This window comes from Dasypus novemcinctus, chromosome 6, assembly GCF_030445035.2.
Source record: "Dasypus novemcinctus isolate mDasNov1 chromosome 6, mDasNov1.1.hap2, whole genome shotgun sequence".
In the NCBI taxonomy this organism is placed as follows: Eukaryota; Metazoa; Chordata; class Mammalia; order Cingulata; family Dasypodidae; genus Dasypus; species Dasypus novemcinctus.
Genome location: NC_080678.1, coordinates 51423112 through 51444180, shown reverse-complemented (window position 1 = coordinate 51444180; position 21069 = coordinate 51423112). Strand labels below are relative to the sequence as shown.

At 38.9% G+C, this 21069-nt stretch overlaps 1 protein-coding gene across 3 annotated transcripts in view; it reads right to left on the bottom strand.

Moving 5' to 3' along the window:
• Window positions 1–21069, bottom strand: part of PANK1 (pantothenate kinase 1) — a 55654-nt gene that overhangs the window by 33229 nt on the left and 1356 nt on the right. The gene's annotated exons all lie outside the window — the stretch shown is intronic.

The window sequence follows — 21069 nt, the reverse complement described above, 5'->3', positions numbered from 1 at the left end:
AGTTCATCAGTATCGAGATCAAGAGGAACCATATCAAGAGCCGATGTAAAACCTGGCTTGTATAAGCACACCCTTATTGAGTACTGTGCATCAACCAGATGCAGTGACTGGGTGGGACATGGGGGGGTGTCTCCTTAGGGGAGGGGATGAGTGTATCTAGATTGCAGGAGAGAGTGAGCCAAGTATCTGGTAATCAGAAGAACAGGTTGTGATAGTCATTTGTGCTGCCAGATAAATACTTCTGGTTCTCCTTCCTCCTGGCCCAAGGAGTTGGACTGCAGCTCCTGGCCATCTTATAATTGGGCTGGGCCACGGGACTAATCTGGCCAGCGAATTGAGAAGGGAAATAGTATATGGCACATCCAAGGCAAGAGCACCTACACAGCCTGGGCAAGACCCTCCAAATTCTTTCTTTTACCAGCACCAGCAAAATCCAAGGCAACCATCAGTCTATCAGCTGGGTCTCAGGTGAAGATGGGCCAGAATGGAGTCCCCAACCACCCCTCAATGGATATGGGTGTAAATGAGTAATATACCTTTGTTGCTTTAAATCACTGAGTTTTGAGGGTTATTTGTTATTGCAGGTTAACCTGGCCTATCCCAGTAAACACTCCATCGAATACTTGACTTGTTTTTTCGCTGGAACCCTCCCTCTGCAGGAACAGATATAGGAGTGCCATGATCACTGTGGTAATGACGTGTGCTTATAATAAAAAGACGTCTAGATTCTGTTATATTTGCTTCTCCAAATACAAACCAAGATTGTCAATCCAGTCATAGTTAAAACCATGAAATAAATCTGTAACCCAAATAAAATGTGGTAAAAATATTTTAAAATTATATTAGTAATCAATACCTTTAAAGAAAATCCTGTTTCTTAAAGACCTTTTCAGAACACTAAAGCAGTCTCTGAGGGGAACTTAGGCTTCCTGCAGTAAATTTCCAGGGTACACAGTGAACACCAAAGTGCTCAAATGAACAAAGGCAAAAAAAAAAAAGAAAAGAAAGAAAGAAGGAAAGAAAGAAGGAAAAAAGGAAAGAAGGAAAGAAAGGAAAGAAGGAAAGAAAGGAAAGAAAGGAAAGACGGAAGGAAAGGAAAGAAGGAAAGGAAAGAAGGAAGGAAAGGAAAGAAGGAAGGAAAGGAAAGGAAAGACGGAAGGAAAGGAAAGGAAAGACGGACGGAAAGGAAAGAAAGAAAAGAAAGGAAAGAAAAAAAGTTTCCTACTAGCCAAAGAAACGGTTTTGAAGAGTTATGGGAGCCTGATAATAAAAAAAAAAATCTCCCTCCTCTGGATAGCACAGTGTTAGGGAACTAAACATAAAATGTTTCCGCACTACTAGCCGAAGAGCTTTAAGAAGTAGACCTGGTGGGCCAAGTTCCCTTAACGCCAACATTTCTTCCGGAATGCAAATCAGGCATCTCAGTGCTCGAGATGAACTTTCAGCATGGGTCTGCCTCAGCAACCGCCTGCTGCCATGGACAATAACAACTCTTTCAAGGTTCCACCAAGTCGGAATTAGTTATAATAACTGTGAAGGGAGCTACAGGACTGAAATTTCTTTTTCCACTACTTGTGAATAGATTTGTTAAGAAAACTAACAGGTGGAAAAGATGTTTGAGCCTTGTGCAATCAACTTAACAGGGGAAAAAAAAGCTTTTAAAGCATTTTGGAAATATTTTTTCACTAAATGCATACTAATTACATACAAGCTGCCTCTACAAGTTGAAAAATATTAACTTAGATTCAAGTATGTAATAAAATTGTATTTCCCTAGAAATATTCCTATCTCTGAGGGTGTCATTATGCCTAAATTAGGTTGACAGCTTAATGTAATTCTTTGCTAATATATTCAGAGATATATTTTAACTTTTAAGAGGTAGAAGGAACTTTAGGTCAAGCCCAACATCCTGTTTTTACAGATAAGAAAACTGAAGCTTAGACAGATCAAGGAATTGCCCAAGGTCATTCACCGTAGAATTAGTATCAGGTCCAGGGCCCTGAATTCCAAGTCCTGGTATTCATTTAAGGATGCATCAGTCCCAGAAAGGCAAAATTTTCTTTTCTCTCCTTGAGAAAACTGACTTGAACAAACTAGGCAGAGAACTTGAACATACCGGCTACTGTGGAAATATGGTTAAGTTTTGTGTTCATGTTCACATCACTATTCCTACTGTTATCAAACCCAATAATTAACCTAGTTAAAGTGTTCCCATGAAACCAAAGTCCCTAACATCCAATTAAACAAGGTTAAAGTCCCTCAGTCAACCAACACCTCCAACCTGCATTTCTGTATCCATGTACTAGAAGCTTTAATAGCTAATACTCTTTTTTTTTACCTAGAAACTAAATATCTCAATAGTTCAGTCCCTGCAAAATGCAAGTCTTTTTATAAAAACCGATAGGCCAATGTTTAGCACTTTTATTACACTCAACACCACTCTTCAATATTCAATAGCAGCATATTTGATCGCCTTGCTCCCAGAAATAAATCCAATGCAAAACATAATTGTAAAAGCCTCTTAATTGTGAGTATGTCAAATTATGTGAGCTTTAGCTAGTAATTTTTTTTACAAATCACTTTTATCGATACATATTAATATAGCAAAAATCCATCCAAAGTGTACATCAATGGTATTCTGTACAACCACACCGTTGTGCATTCATCACTTCAAACACATTTTTAGAGCATTTTCACTATTCCAGTAATAATAATAATTATAAAAAAACCTAACAAGACTCATCACCCCTCAATCTGTTTCCCCTGCTGTACATAGCTGCTAGTAAAATTTTAAGGAAAGAATACCAGTTTACTCAAAAAAGCTACACCCAAACCTTCCTGATCTCCAAGAATAATGAAGCAGTATGCAGTGGACATTCCAGCCTTGCCTCCAGTTATAATCCTCAGCAAGCCACTTAACCTCTTTGAGTCTCCAATTCTATAAAACAATGAGGTTCCTTTCCAGTTCTTTGGTTCTGTTGAACTAGGAGCTAAATATCTGCAGCATGAGAACTTGTCATTAAGTTCCCTGAGCATTCAGTCTAACATTCAACCTTCAAAAATTAATTGTGTTAAATTTTGTGTTCAGGTACTTTCACCTAACAGGGTTTATCATTCATCCTGAAATTAATATTTTAAATGACATGGCAAATAGACCACGAGCTCTAGCAGTAGTTCCTGGGATCAGTTTCACCAACTCTGGATATTCAATACTTAAGATGCCTTTTTCTCCCATCAGGTAAAATGTTCAAAAATACCATGCGGGCATAGGAGTGGCGGGGCAGGAAAAGGGAAGGTGTTGTATTCTCCTGTGGCTTCTCTTCTGTCTGCTGGTAAGATTACAGAGAACTCGAGTCTAGTGATGGGAGAGTTACAAGTACTATTATCATGACTCTTCTGCTACCACTAAACTAGCTGATTACATAGCTCAATTACAAGCAAGAAGATTCCCTACAATTACAAAGATAATGTTTGCTTAATTGCTTTATACATCTGGGTAAGAGATGGGAAACCCAGGTTCTTCAGTCTTGGCAATGTCACTACATTTGTGAGTACAGTGGATATTTCCTGTTGATTGCCTACCCAGAATCAATTCCCCTTCTTTTGGTGATAATGTCTTCCTCTGGGAAAACACCCTCCCACTCTCACCTCATGTGCTTTGGGTAGAGTTGGTGCCACCTCTCGGCCTGGCCAATCAGAGGACTGCATTCCCTCTGGCCAGAGTGATTGGTTCAGAAATGGGCATAGGAAAGCCATTAGTACTAGCTCAGTGGGAAGAGGCACACTCTTTCCCACAGGACTTGAAGCTGGGAGGATTTAAACATGCAGCTGCTGGCAGTCATCTTCCCAATATGTACACCTGAGACTACAGCTAACATGGAGGGCAGCAAGCAGCATCAGATGGGGAAGGCCCAGGTTTTATGAACATTAAGCCCCGTGATTTAAGCCTCACCCAAAGTCAGTCTAATCCCCCCTTTTCAGTTTGACAAACCAATAAATTCCAAATTTAGTTTTCTGTCACTTGCAACTGAAAGAATCCCAACAGATAGAGTGATTGTGGGCAAATTTCTTACTTGAGCCATTAACTAATCTGTTTAACATGGAGGTAGACTGGCAAGGACACAAACACTCACACACTCCTATTGGGAATGCAAACCGATGCACCCTTTCCACATTCCATGGAATGTAAGAATTTCAGTGCAGTGGACATTCCGGCCTTGCCTCCAGTTGTAAACCTCAGAAAGCCATTTAACTTTGAGCCTCCAATTCTATAAAGCAATGAGGTTGACTGTATCAGTTCTAAGGTTCCTTTACAGGTCTACAGTTCTGTTGGACTAGAAGCTAAATATCCATTGTACTGAGAACTTGTAATTAAGTTCCCTGATCACATTCCATGATCCTAAATACACACACACACACACATTCCTCCAAAACCATAATTTTAACCGCATAAAACACAGGATTTGAAAAACTAAGAACCATTTAAGGACCATAACCTTGAAGAAAGTGGTAAATGCAGAAATTTAATTAGAGGCTTTATGTAACATTGTAAAGTAACCCATAATTATTTTGCACAGAGCAATCTGCTAAACATTAAATACTCTATGCAAAGAAATGTTTTTTTTTTTTTTCAAATTAATGCACACCAGATTTCTTTCTCTTGAACTTTAGTCACATGTTAAGACCCTGTGTTGGCAAGGACACAAGCAACAGTACTGATGGAAATGCAAACTGGTGCAATTTTTCCACAGGGTTATTTGGAAATATATACTAAAAAGTTCAAGATTCCTATAAGTTTTGATATAGTATTTCCACTTTACTTATCACCCAACAATAGAAGGCTAATTTCTCATTGACACAAAAGAATAATATACCTCCATTAAAATTATTTTAGAGGACAGCATTTAATGATGTAAAGAGACTGATATATTATTAGGTAAATGGAGTGAATGTGGCTCAAGCATTTGAGTACCTGCTTACATGGGAGGTCCTAGGTTTGGTTCATGGTGCCTCTTGAAAACAAACAAGCAAACAAATGAAAAAACCAACTCAGAGATGCTGATGTGGCTCAGTGGTTGAACACTGGCTTCCCATATATGAGGTCCCAGGTTCAATCCCCACCCCTGGTATCTCAAAAAAAAAAAAAAAAAAAAAAGTTATTAGGTGAAAAGGCAGGTGATTAAATGGTATGCTTTGTATGATTATAATTTTGCCTAAAAATTAAAGGTTATTTGGACACAGAAACAAGACTGGAAATTTTAGGCCAAAATATGAAGAGCAATTATCCCTAGATCATGGATTAGGGTGATTATTTTCTTTATCTGGCTTTTCTGATGAGGCTTTTCAATTTTTTATAATCAACATATTTCATCTTTATAATCCGAAAAAAAAGGTTATTTAAAATAGAGTCAAAAACTGCTCTGTAATGACACAAAAGAAAAAATATTGTTCTAACTTAGCCTCAATGAACAGATAAGATAGCAGATCTGTGGTCTGCCCACGGAAAACAGCATGCTTTCATTCCCCAACTCTACAGTTACTTCCATTCTGATGTAACATCCCACCTACATTCACCCTTATCAAGCCCTATTATCGAAATCTATTAGATACAAGCCATCAAGAATGACAGGGAAATCCTGATATCCAAGAGCAGAGTTGTTCAGCCAGTTAGACTCCTGACACCAGGACTCCTTCAGGCTGGAATGTGGGGCGGGAAATAGGCCTGAGGTTAATTCACCCACCTACACTTTTATCTGGTCACAAACCATACCTTACACTTGGTGCCCCGAAGGGGACACAATGCTCCTTTGCAGGAAAGGGTTACTGTGGGAAAGGCCACCGCCCCATTTGAGACAATAATCTTCCTCCCACTGGCGTAGCCCCAGATTCCTCTCAGTTTTCTTCCTCTCACCTGATAAGGAACAAAAGGGCTGATCATCTTCTCACATTCAAGAAAGAAAAGAGAACAGTGGGAATTCCTTTCAGAACTTCTGAGGCAATTAGAAATATTATCATAACAGCTACACAGAGAAATATAGTCTGGACTTCACCACCTCTGCCTTGTAGGGCCGACTTACCCATGAGGCACACTAGGCACAGGGCCTAAGGCCCCCTTATTTTTATGTGTCAATGAAAATATTTTAATTTCTTTTAAATCACTAGAAGAAATATTAGCTTTAAGGGCAAAGAAATATTTCAATATATAATAATATATACATCCTTATACCAATGCAGCCATAAAAGTATAATTTTAACTATTTTGCAAATGGAGGAAGGGGCCCACAAGTCATAATGTGACCCTGCTGCCATGTTCCCTTCTGAGCCTTTGTTTACATTCTGTTCCACACCCAAACCCAAGTTGGAAATGATGCACTATCAGAGCCATGCCTACCTGGCATTTGTAATTTGTACTGGATCTCAATGGTTTACAGTCTCATTTCCTTAAAACAACTATTAATACAATTTTAGAATTTAGCACAATTAAACTTTAAAGTCAAAGGTTTAATTTTATATATATATTTTTAAGATTTATCTTATTTCTTTCTTCCTGCCACCCTTGTTGTCTACACTCACTGTCTGCTCATTGTGTACTCTCTGTGTCTGCTCATCTTCTTTTTAGGTGGCACCAGGAACCAAAGCCAGGACCTCACATGTGGTAGGCAGGCACCCAACTGCTTGAGTCACATCCACTTCCCTTAATTATATTTTATAAAACAGTTGGTCATATTCAACTACATTGTTTCCCAAATTTGCCTAATCATAAAAATCATCATTCTACTATAGACTTATTGTGATTCTAGCAATGGAAGAAATACCATTGTGAAGGCAGTGACACCACACTGTAATAGGGGGACATTTTCGGGACTTGGGAATCATCCTGAATGACATTACAACAACAGATACAGGTCATTATATATCTGGCCATAACCTACAGTCATATAGGAGAGTATAAACTACAATGTAAACCATAATCCATGCTAGGTGGCAATGCTCCAAAATATGTTTATCAGTTGCAATGAATGTACCACACTGATGAAAAATGTTGCTAATGTGGGAAAATGTGGGAGGTTTGGGGAGCAGGGCATATGGGAATCCCCTATATATTCTCTGTAACATTTCTGTAATCTAAGTATCTTTTGAAAAATAAAAAAAGTGAAAAAATCATCAAGGCATTTACTTAAAAATACAGACTCCCAGGCTATCGCTTGGAGATTCTGACTCTGTGGGACTGGAGTGGTGCCCTAAAAAATATTTTCAACAAGAGGCCTCCATAATTCTCATTGGTGAAGTTCAGAAACACACCTCTAGTTGAGTTAAAATGAATGCTCTGTGGGCGGGAGAGGGAAATGGGAAGTTATTCCTTAACAGGTACAGAGTTTTTCCTTGGGTGATGAAAATGTTTTGATAATGGACAGTGATGATGGCAGCACAACATTGTAAATATAATTAATACCACTGAATTGTATACTTAAAAGTGGTTAAAATGGGATATTTTATGTTGGATATATGTTTCCACAATGAAAAACAAATGTGGTGATAGTTGTGCAACTCTGTAAATATTCTAATAATCATCGAATTGTACACTTTGAATTTTATGGTGAGTTCTATACCTCAATAAAGCCTTAAGAAAAAAAGAATGTTGTTAAGTAGCTGGATCAAGTTTCAAAAGTGCTAGAAAGCAGTCTGAGAAATCTGAGTTTGAATGAACTGCCCCTGCATGTAATTATCAGGGCAGAACCAGGAGGTTGACAGCCGAGGACAATGTACTGTAATGACCCAGAAGATGTTCCCATTTGCAGAAGAGGCTTGAACACATCTAACTGCTTGTTAATGAAATTATTTATGGATAATTTATAACATGATATCAATAGTGATTTTCAAATGTTAAATACAGCCTTTGAAGTTCAGGTTGTATCCATCCATGACTAAACGGCATGACTGGGTTTAGAAATATTCCATGTATAATTAAGTTTTGTCAATGGACTCCTCTCTCCCACTGACTTCCATATAAAGATAAGCATGCATTCCTCCATAAAGAAGTTAGCTCTGCAACAGTTCTGATGTATTTGGGTCATTCAGGCAGACATTCTCTGAATTGCAACTCACATGGCTGAGCTTGACAGAGCAAACACATGAAATCAGAATAAAAGAAAAACTCACATAAAAGCCATGTCACCTTTTTTAGGCTGAGATTTGGGAGGGGGAAAAGGGTCACAGGAAGCCACGTACTGAGGCGCCATTCTGGTGGCAGCAGTAAATTTATTTTTAGTTTGGATGTTGGCCAGGCACAAACAGCGGTGAGATAGAGCTGTAGATGAGGGGACCCAAAAATGTCAAGCCCATTAGGTTAAAAAATTTGTTTTCCTTCAGTCTCTTCTGAAATGTTCTGAGTAGCCCAACGAGGTCAGGGGTCACTGGAGCACCTCCATGCCATCCTTAGGAGAAAATCAGGTGGGAGGAAGAGTGAAATGGTACTATCCTCCAAGCCCTTCTTCGCCCTGTCACCCCTGCAGCTAAGCCCTGTATTTCTGTTCAGGGTCTTAAGGAAGAGAAATGGTAAGCAGGTGACATTTATTTCTCATTCCAAAGTAATGTTCGCAGGCCCTCTGGGGAGAGGTGGGAAAAAACACAATGACAGAAAGCTATCGTCACCCCTAAGCCTTACCAATCTAGAGGAGATGGAAGGTCAATAACTTTCCATGTGGTCCTCAGCTTTAATCACACCACTTTCTTCATGAGAAATATGGTAGATTCCATAGTTTTGACTATGCATAGATGTGTCAAGGAAAATGACTACGATTCGCCTGTGTGTATGTGATAATTTCAGCAACGGGAACTGATCACAATATCCATCCAGGTACATTCCTTCAGCACTCCCTAATGACCTACACTGAGGCTCAAGATCTCATTACCAGCTTGAACAAATCCCAGTTTAAAGCACCAAGAGGTTTAGCTTTCTATCTTGACAAACCACCAGAGCATGCTTGCTTACTCCGGGGATGCTAGTAACAATTTAATACCAGAGAGTAGTTAATTAAGGAGGCTTTGGGGAGAAAAACACTTCCAGGCTAAACAACAGGTCTACGAGAAATGGGCTTTGTTCATTTAGTTTAGACTTGACAGTTCAAATCTGGAAAATCAGGCGGTGTGGGGAACGAGGGAGAAAGTATGCCAGTGGCTCACTCAACAATGCAAGGTGAAATATAAAGACCAGGTTACAAGCATACTCCTCAAATAATCTGAAATGAACTACATGCTTATTCACTGACTCATGGAACAGATAATCATTTTGTTCCTAGATAGTGGGAGGTCCTATGCCAGACAGTGTTGGTATACAGCCCTAAACTTGCTCTCTTGGCACTTACAGTCTAGTCTGAAAGCACTATTAATCACAAACAGTCTGGAAAGAAGGAGTGAAAACTCAGCTAAGGGAAATCTGCATTGTCCGAGAACCCAACACTGCTTCATTAGAACTATCTTTAATTCTTACTAATGGCAGTTCAGTATAAAACATGCTCTTAAGTAACTGTCATGAAGAAAAGCCTGACACTTTTTTCTAGCCATTCAAGAAATTTATAATTAAGCTGTTCTGGTCTACAATATGCACATGAAAAGACATTCAACATCATTAACCATTAGAGAGATTCAAACCAAAACCCACAATGAGATACCACTTCATATCCACTGGGATGGATAGAATGAAAAAGAAGATAGTAAAAAGAGTGGACCAGGATATAGAAAAATCAAAACCCTCATACACTGCTGGTGAGAATGTAAAATGGTGCAGTCACTTTGGAAAAGTGTCTGGCAGTTGCTTAAAAGGTTAAACATAGAGTTATCTGTGAGGAATTTCACTCAAAGGTATATACCCAAGAAAAATGAGAATATATGTCTACATGGAAACTTGTACATGAATGTTCATAACAGTATTACTCATCATAGCAAAAAAGTGGAAACAACCCAAATGCCCATCAATTGATGGGAGTGATAAATAAAATTGGGGTCTATCCACACACTAGAAAGTTACTCAACAGTAAAAATGAAGTACTGATACATGCTATGAAATGAATAAACCTTGGAAACATTATGTTAAGTAAAAGAAGCTAGTCACAAAAGATCATCTATTGTATGAATGCATTTATATGAAATGTCTAGAATAGACAAGTCTATAGAGATAAAAAGTAGTTTAGTGACTGGCTAGGGCTCAAGAGTATAGGTGAAAAAGGGGAGTGACTGCTAGTGGGATTGGGGAAAATGTGATGAAATATTCTAAAATCGATTGTGATGATGGTTGCACAACTCTGGGTATACTAAAAATCATGGAATTATGCACTTCAATTGCATAGAATGTGAACTATATCTCAATAAAACTGGGTTTTGTTGTTTTTTTAAAGAGCTCTGGCTGAATTCCCTCACTTGATAGATAACTCAAGTTTCAAAGTATAACTGCCAAAGTTATAATAGTTTTTGAAGAAAATCTTTCTAAAGTGCATGATCCACTTTTCCATATTCTTTCTTAAACCACACACACAAAATTAGAGTGAAGACAATTTAGCTCTTTCCTGATGACTCGAGAGTCACATATGCAAATCAATTATTATGCCCATTACACACAGATGTGCTCTCAGGAACCACGTAAACCTGTGCTTCCCAGATGACACTGTCTGAGTATGCTTTCATCTCTATTATGGCTTTCTGTTTTGCTTTTTGGCTGATGGTATAAGCTCCTCACTGCTGTCTCTATCTATCTATCCCTGACCAGTTTCGTATGGATACAGAGAAACCAGAAAAGCAAGTCTGTTAAAACTGTGACTTTGGTAAGAGTAAACAGACTCCAAGGGAGCGCACAGACATCTCCAAGTAGGAGGTACATGACCATCTTCAATTTTTCTTCTTTCTGGCAGTGATTTTGTTTGCTCAGAAGTGTTTGCTTATTTCTAGACTCTCAGCTATTTTCTGGGTAATCACTGGCAAGTTGCCAGAGAAGTGACGGTCCTTGTAATCAATAAGAAATGTTTTTTTTACTTTAATAATTTTTAACAAAGGCACAGCAATCTGACTGAGAAATGAGATTAAAACTCTTAAAGAATAAATGTGAATATCCAAATTATCTTATTATTCTGGGGCCATTTGGTTTTGGGGCTCAGTGCCCTTCTGTATCATAAAAGGTGAGATTTTAAAACATTTTAGCATTGGAATCCTTTTTTTAAAAAAAATCTCAACTGTGAACCCCACATATGAAATAGATAAAAGCAACATCTTAGGAGAGCAGATATAGCTAAGTGGTTGAGCACCTGCTTCCCATGCACAAAGTCCTGGGTTTGATCCCCATTACCTCCTAAAAAAACAACAACAAACAAAACCAAACACATCTTATTGCTTCACTTGATAAATCTTATCACATACTTAATGATAATAATGATATTGTTTTAATAAACATAAAAGCAGGGCATTATTATTCATGGATATAGCCACTTTCCTTGTAATAAATTTTAAAACTAACAAAGCATTGCCAGAACTTGACAGGTTACCCATTCACTTCTTATTACATAACTGACCTAAGTCCAAGTGAAAACATTGACCAGGCAAATATGACTAAACCTTGCCTATAATCAAGTGTGGTAAGATGGGCTGAAAGTGATATGTCTTGTGTAATTTTATATAGACAAATATCCACAGGCTAAACAGACTTCAGAGCTGCAAAAGTTTCAATCAAAGATCTATGTATAAGGATTCAAAAGTTTATTCCAAGGAACATAAAAAAATGAGTTAATCTAGTAGTAGTAGCATTATACCAACTAACATGAAGAGTTTACTCTGTGCCAGGCTCTGAGCTAGGAGTTTTACATGCATTTCATTTAGTTCTCATGACCCAATGAGGTAGGTACTATTATGATGCCCATTTTACAGATAAAAAAACTGAGGCTCAGAGAGGTTAAAGAACATGCCCAAATATTAGTTATGTGGTCTATGCATGTTTTTAATTATAGTTTTTAAATACACAAAAATATTTTAAACAATTTTGTATGAAACCTTTCGATCCCCTAAAAGTCATACCCAGCACATAGCTGATATACAACAAATATCAATAAATGGATAAACAGATAAACAAAAGAATAAATACAGTTTGCAAACCTTTTCCTAAGACTTCTTGTATAAAAAACCTAGTATAAAACTGATATTAATGATCCCTAAATTATCAGGAACACAAATAATACTCAGGATGATGTTGAGGGAGGTACGAATGTATGAAATGCATTTTAAGCAAATTTTTCATCAAGCTTCAAGCTAAAACAAGTTTTCATAAATCTGACAAAGGCAAAACAAGCCTAACCATTCTATAAGTAAGACTTCACTTATGTAAAACTGATTTGCTCCCAGGAATGCTTGATAAGAAGAGTGACACTAAATAGATTCAAGACCCTTCTCTTTGTTTTTGTAGTTAACTAGAAATACAGGGCCAGTGTGTCATAAGTCTGAAAATGGTCTGGAATCATTAATTTCACATATCTCAACAAACCTCTCCTAAAGCCTATATTAAACCCTGAATCCAGCACCTCCAGATTCCCAGGTCCAGGTCCAGTCCAGACCCCGCAAGCCTTCAGGATGAGTGCTACCTTGCCGGCCCCCACCAGTCCCACCATAATGACTTCAGAGCAAAGGAAGATAGAATTCTTTTAATATTGTTTCAAATCTCTTAACCTGCATGTTAAGACAAAAAACATGTAGGAGATGCTAGTTACTTCTGGGTCAGCGATATTAGGGCATTCTCAAAGCACCTTTTTTGGGAGGGCACAAAACTATTTCAATCTAAGAATAAGGTTGCAAGTCTTGGACCATGAAGAAACGGTTAAAATTTAATCATAAACCAACAGTAACAGGTACGGGCAAATAAATATCCTCTAAGGACAACACAGTATCAGATTTTCATCTATTTACCTACAAGTAGGATGGAGCAATTTTGACTGAGGTTAAGTAACTGAATTTATTTTCCTAATGGTACATTATAAAACACTACAGTTTCAACAGAATATTTAATATATAGTAATACATTCTTTTTTCAGAGTAACAGAATTGTGATTGTTTCTTAAGAGTTATCTTTTAAAAATATACATGAAGGGAAGCGGCTGTGGCTCCATCAGCTGGGCTCCTGTCTATCATATGGGAGGCCCTGGGTTCACATCCCAGGGCCTCCTTGTGAAGGCAGGCTCGCCCACACACTGCGGAGAGCTGCCGGCCAGGACAACACAGAGTGCCGCCCAGCCCACAAGCGCTGAGGAGAGCCGACTCAGCAAGGTGACGCAACAAAAAGGGAGACAAGTAAAAACACAGAAGAGTGTATAGCGAACGGACACAGAGAGCAGACAACAAGTAAGCCACAAGGGGGGGAGGGGAATAAATAAAAAATAAATACAGACGTACAGAAGAATGCACAGCGAATGGACACAGAAAGCAGACAGCAAGCAAGCCAAAAAGGGGGGGGGGTTAAAAAATATATATGAAATATTTATAGGTGAAATGATATGGTGTCTGGTATTCACTTCAATATAATACAAGTTTTGGGAGGGAGGTGGGGCATGTAATAGAGAAAATAAAATTGGACATAAGCTGATATTTATGAAAACCAAGTGATGAGTATTTGGCAGTTCATTACACTATATTTTCTTTAGTTTCATATAATGTTTGAAATTTCCTAAATAAAAACGTCTTTTAAATCCTCCAAACTCTCCAAGTCCTTATTCAGAATGGCTAGACAGGGCATAGGATGTGGCTCAAGGAGCTGAGCGCCCACCTCCCACGTGGGAGGTCCCAGGTTCTGGTCCCGGGTTTGGTTCCCGGTGCCTTCTAAAGAAAAAAAACAGACAACGAGCAGGCAATGAGCAAAAAAAATACTAAAAAACATTGAATTGTAAACTTAAAATGTGTGAACTAAAACTTTTGTGAACTATATATCAATAAAAGTATTAAAAAACAAAAGAAATAGAATGGCTAAACAAGTGGAAGAGAGTGAGCTACCTCTGTGGTAAAACCCAAGTGAGTAGAAACTGGGAAGTTCCTTTTTCGCCTCATATTTCCTACTTATGAAGTCAAATATACCAAGCATCTTTCCCTCTGGGCTGGGAAATATTTCAACCTGCCCACTCCAACCAGACACATGAAGTGAAGATATTCTGGCAACTCCACCCTGCTGTTTCAGCAGCAATAAATAAATTATAAATCTTACTATAAAGATGTGAGGCCCATGTGGGGCCAGATTTACACTTATTTAAAGTACTTAGGCGGCAGACTTGGCCCAGTGGTTAGGGCGTCCATCTACCACATGGGAGGTCCGCGGTTCAAACCCCGGGCCTCCTTGACCCGTGTGGAGCTGGCCCATGCGCAGTGCTGATGCGCGCAAGGAGTGTCCCCGGCGTAGGGGGGACCCACGCCCAAGGAGTGCGCCCCGTAAGGAGAGCCGCCCAGCACAAAAAGAAAGTGCAGCCTGCCCAGGAATGGTGCCGCACACATGGAGAGCAGACACAACAAGATGACGCAACAAAAAAGAAACACAGATTCCTGTGCCGCTGACAACAACAGAAGCCGACAAAAGAAGACGCAGCAAATAGACACAGTGAACAGACAACCAGGGTGGGAGGGGTTAGGGGAGAGAAATAAATAAATAAATCTTATAAAAAATAAATAAAGTACTTAAATGCTGAAAAGATATAGTGCTATCCAGTTGACATGTAATGAGTAAGTAGTTCAAAATACATCAAAGCATTCTAAATAAAAACAATACTGAACCATGAAATATGCATAAATAAATATCCAAAGTTGTAATTTTCCTGTGATTAATACTTTGGTACATGCATGGGCATAAATCTATATCTCTATATATCTATAATAGATTCATAGGTATAAAGATATATAAAGACATGACTTCCTTCTTTCTTTCCTTGGTCCCCCTAATGCTTTTTATTTTTATAAATTTGTTTCATGAATCTATTTCTCCCCGTCCGCGTCATTGTTTTTTGCATTTGCTGTGTCTGTGCTGTGTGCTGGTCTTCTTTTTAGGAGGCATTGGGAACCAAACCCAGGATCTCCCATGTGGGAAGGAGGTGCCTAATTACTTGAGTCACCTCCGTTCCTGCTTTGTGTCTCATTATGTTTTTCTCCTTTTTTTTTTAAAGATTTATTTTATTTATTTCTCTCCCCGCCCCCCCACCCAGTTGTCTGTTCTCTGTGTCCATTTGCTGCATGTTCTTGTTTTTGTCCGCTTCTGTTGTTGTAAGCGGCACAGGAATCTATTTCTTTTTGTTGCATCATCTTGCTGCGTCAACTCTCCGTGTGTGGGGCGCCATTCCTGGGCAGGCTGAACTTTCTTTCGCGCTGGGCGGCTCTCCTTACGGGGCACACTCCTTGCCCATGGGGCTCTCCTATGTGGGGGTCACCCCTGTGTGGCATGGCACTCCTTGCACGCATCAGCACTGCGTATGGGCCAGCTCCACACGGGTCAAGGAGGCCCAGGGTTTGAACTGCGGACCTCCCATGTGGTAGATGGACACCCTAACCACTGGGCCAAGTCCGCTTCCCATGCCTGTCTCCTTGTGTCTCTTGCTACATCACCTTGTACCAGCCTACTGCATTACCTCGCCATCTTGCTCATCTTCCCTAGAGGCACCACAAACCGAACCTGGGACCTCCCATGTGGTAGGCAGGAGCTCAATCACTTGAGCCACATCTGCCTCCCCCTAATGTTTTGCTTGTGTGGGGAGTACCTTTTTAGTCTGCCCATTGGGTAGGCAGCACTGAGCCCAACTACTTTTGGTAGAAAGAGAAGAAAACAAGGATATGATTTCAAAGAAATTCTACCCTTATACCAACCCTGGACCCTCACTAAATATCTGCAGAATACTTTCTTCCCTGAGAATGAGACTCCCTCGTCGAAACTTCTCATCTTCCAACACTGTCCTACTTAGCAAAGGACATGTTGACCTTTTCCTGCCATTCTCTGTTCTGCTTCAAATGCTTCAATAATTCATTTGGGGGAAATGGATGTGGTTCAAGTGATTGGGCTTCTGCCTACCATATGGGAGGTCCCAGTTCAGTTCCCGGTGCCTCTTGGAGAAGGTGAGCTGGCGCAATGGGCAGGCATGGTGAGCTGATGCAGCAAGATGACATGGAAAGATGATGCAATAAGAGAGACACAGAGGGAAGCAGACATGGCTCTACTGATAAGAGCATCCACCTACCATATGGGAGGTCCAGAGTTCAAACCCAGGGCCTCCTGTCCAGTGTGGTGAGCTGGCCCATGCGCAGCACTACTATGTGCAAGGAATACTGTGCCACGCAGGGGTGTTCCCTGTGTAGGGGAGCCCCACACACAAGGAGTATGCCTCGCATTGAGCCGCCCGTGTGAAAAAAGTGCAGCCTGCCTAGGAGTGGCTCCGCACGCACAGACAGCTGACGCAGCAAGATGACAAAACAAAAAGAGACACAGATTTCTAGTGCCACCGAGAATGCAAGCAGACACAGAAGAACACACAGCAAATGAAGACAGAGAGCAGACAATGGGGGTGGGAGGGAGAGAAATAAATAAATCTTTAAAAAGAGAGAGAGAGAGACACAGAGAAGAAAGATGATGAGAGACACAACAAACCAGGGGTTGGTTCAAGTGATTGAACACCTCTCTCACACATGGGAGGTCACAGGTTCAGTTCCCAGTGCCTCCTAAAGAGAAGATGAGCAGATATAGAGAGCACACAGCAAATGGACACAGAGAGCAGACAGCAACTGCAAAACAGTGAGAACAGGGGATAAATAGATAAATTTTTTTTTAAAAAGTAATGGAACAGATATTTACACACCAGTGTTCACAGTGGCATTATTCACAATAGCCAAAAGACAGAAATAACCCAAGTGTCCATCAACCAATGAGTGGATAAAGAAAATATGGTATATACATACAATGAAATATTATGCTGCTATGAAGAAAAAATGAAACTGGGATAAAACTAGAGGAAATTATACTGAATGAAATAAGCCAGACACAAAAATACAAATATTGTATAGACTCACTAATATGAACTAAATATGAAGAACAAACACACAGAGTTAAAACCTAGAGTACAGGTTACTAGGAGATAGGATGAGAGCTGAGAAGAGCTACTGATGCTTAACATATGTAGAATTTTCAATTAGCTTGACCGTAAAAGTATGGAAATGGATAGAGTTGATGGGAACACATTACAATGAGTATAACTAACATGACCGATTTATAAATGGGAGTGTAACCAAAAGGAGAAGTTTAGGGATGTAAATGTCAATTGCAAGTAAGCTAGAGAATAATCTAGGGACTGAATAACATAGTAAACCTGGAGGTGGATGAGGACTGTGGTTAATAATACAAATAAAAGCACATTTGTGTATAAACTAGAAAAAATGTCACTATGACAAGGTGGTAAGAATATGGTAATGCATGGGAAAATATGATTAATATAACTTATGGACTATAGTTAACAGCAATATTGTAATATTCTTGCATCAATGTCAGAAAAGGTACTAATCAATAGGGTATAATAATAGGGGGTATGGGATTTTTTTCTTTTGGACTAAGAAAAACATTCAAAAATTTACTGAGGTGATAAGTGCACAGCTCTGTGATAAAAGGGAGAGTCACAGAGTGTACACTTTGGGTGGACTGTACAAGGCATAGGACTATATAACAGAGTGAGACATGTGGAGGAAGGACTGTGGCAAATAGTACAAATATGAGAGTGTTCTCTCATGAACTATAACAAATGGACAATACTAATACATGGTATTAATAATAGGGGGTGTATGGAAAAAGTATACCAAATGTAAGCTCTGGACCCTAGTTAGAAGTAATAATCTGATGATCTTTCACAATCTGTAACAATGCCATATCAATGTAAGGTGTTAGAGGAGGGGTGAAGTATGGGAATTCTGCACAATAAGCATGAATGTTTTGTAATCGTACAACTTCTCTAATATAAATAAACAAATATAAATAAAATAAGTAATGAGGGGGAGCAGATTTGGCTCAACTGAGAGAGCGTCGGCCTACCATAAAGGAGGTCAAGGGTTCAAACCCAGGGCCTCCTGACCCTCGTGGTGAAGCTGGCCCATGTGCGGTGCTGATGCGCGCAAGGAGTGCCGTGCCATGCAGGGGTGTCCCCCGCATAGGGCTGCCCCACATGAAGGAGCGCGCCCTGCAAGGAAAACCACCCTGCGCAAAAAGCGCAGCCTGCCCAGGAGTTGTGTTATACATACAGAGAGCTGATGCAGCAAGATGACAACAAAAAGAGACACAGATTCCCGGTGCCGCTGACAAGAATGCAAGTGGACACAGAAGAACACACAGCGAATGGACACAGAGCAGACAACTGGGGGGGGGGAGGGTAGGAATAAAACTAAATAAATCTTTTAAAAAAATAAAATAAGTGATGGGCAAAAATGTATTCCTGTTTAGAAATGAAAAATGGAGACTTGAAAACTTGGGAATTTGACCACATCTGCAGAAAGTAGTAATACCAGAATATTTGTCCTGCATTCTTTGAAGGATGCATAAGTAACACCACATGGGGTCAGTTCAATTCCCAAATATTTTGAACTGACCCCCATGTGGTGCTGCTACTTAAGCGTCCTTCAAAGAATGCAGAGCACCAAGGAGTAAACCAAACTGACCTCCCTTATTTCATATCTTATGATATCAGGAATATCATCTAAGTCTGTTACAGGGATGGAAACAACTACCTCAATAAATGAGGTGGTAATGATGACACTTAAACCTTTTTCTGTGAAAACAATCAAATATTCATGAACCCCAAGGTACAAGGCATACGGGAAAAAATAATACATAAACTCTAATGAAAGACTTCAAATTTAATTTGGGAGATAAGACAAATAACACACATGAAACAATTAGCACTAGGCAAAGAAAAGGAATAATTAAATAATAAGTCATGTGCCACAGTGGATAAGTAGTATAGAGGTCAGGTAGGAAGATCTGTGAGCTCTGAAATTGCATGTAATTCCAAAGGTACAAGAAACAACACTTGGAGATCATCTAGCCCAACTCCAGCATTTCAAGATGAAAGTGAGTAATTTGTTTGAGGTCACACTGCTGCTAAACAACAGAGGCAAGTGAAATAACTAAGGAAGTTTTATGAAGCAGCCAGACTTGGAAAAACCTTCCAAGAATGAGTAGAGTGAGGTGATGGCACTTAAGATAAAAAGAGTGGACAATATTCCCTTTCTTGGTTGAGGGAAATCAACCCATCATTGATCTGATTTTTAGATTAGAAGAATGTGAATAGTCCCTGAGCTGAGGGTCAGACTGGAATTTTTTAAATACTCTAAATTATTGAAATTTTACTTCATTCCATTCATTGTTGTCAAACCAAGCATTGTAATGTATTTTGCACTCTACCCAAAACATTATCAAATAAGAAACACACCTACCCACACATGCATTGTAGGTACCTATCTGATAGAAGTGATATCATTGTGTGTTCTAACCCAACTCTGGTTTGGACAGAGATAGGCATCTGATGTTGTAAAAGGTATGCAGGAATTATCTGTCCAGTTTCCATGTTTCCACAAGCAACCATACTCTTAATTTCACATTTAAAGCACCCAAATAATTGCTTACGTGACAGCTATCAGTCATCAAAAAATCGAGATATGCTTAACTGTAAGTAGATTCCCCTTTGGAGGATTTAAATATCAACATCTCTTTTTATTAAAAAAACAAACCAAAACCTGAATGTTAATAGGCAAGGCACAGTGATATTAAATCAAACCCAATTTTAATTTAGAAATTTGGATAGTGAACACAGTAAATGTGACAGATAAGGTAAAATTTATTTTAGAAATGTTTGTTCAAACCTGCGAAATGAAAACATGGTAAGATACTGAAAAGCCAATTTTGATTTATCTTTTTTTTTTAAATGTATAAAGCAACAGAGGTTATTTTTGTAAGAAACAAACTACTATAATTTCTAACACAAAGCAGACAGGCAGAAAGCTATATTTTCTTGTACTTAAAAACAAATTCCTATGTGTTTGCAAGCACAAGTTAAGGTTCTGGGTTACTTTGTCTCTGCCTTGAAGATAGCATTGGATTGTATTTCAGCTTCTCAAAAATTATTTCAGGAGTTGTTATACCCTCATCTGAGCACAAACTATTCAAGCTGGCAATACTAAACAAAAACTCAATACAACTGTCTTCTTTATAGTTTACCATCAGCTATTAAATTGCAAACATTGGTACTATTGGTTAACCTACAGCAGAGAAATACCTAAAAAATGGCTTCAAAAGCAAAATAGGTTAATAAATCATGTTATCAATGAATTCCATAAAGAAAGTCGTTTTCTAACAAGTATCAAGAATAAAAAATCAAATAAAAATTCAGATGGTGGATGTTTTACTTATCACCTTAGCCAAATTTGTTGTGGGGCTTCAAAGTTCCATACAGAATCTTAACTTTCAAACTTAATGTTTTAGACCTACAAAACGTAAGTATCAGAATCATCATGATCTCAAACTCATGTTTAAGTACTTTCTACAATCTTAAAAACGTTTAATTCAATGCAGAAAAGCTAAGAGCCAAAGTAAACATAAATACAGACAAATCAAATGCCTACTTAGTAATTTTTTATATCAAACATAATAATCCATATGCAAACAGTGCATGCTGGAATGCAATGATTATAACATACATTCTACTTACTTTGCTTTTTGCCATTTATAAGCTTCATTAAAAAGATCCAGAAAGAGGTAACCAGTTGAATGATGCTCGGCTCAGACAAGAAAAACCAACTTTAAATTCTACCTACAAACTTACACCCCAGAATGTCCGGAAAGTGCTCTTTACAAACTAACATTATTTATATCCGTTTTAGAAATAAAACAACTCATTTCTTTTTCTGAGCTGTACATTACAATTACAAACCTTCAACTCTACCACCCTACTCACCCCACCCCACCCCTAAAAATCCACCTCCAATTCTCATTGGCCCACATAGTTCCGGCCCACATGGTATCAGTAGGTGTGTCCCTCCCAG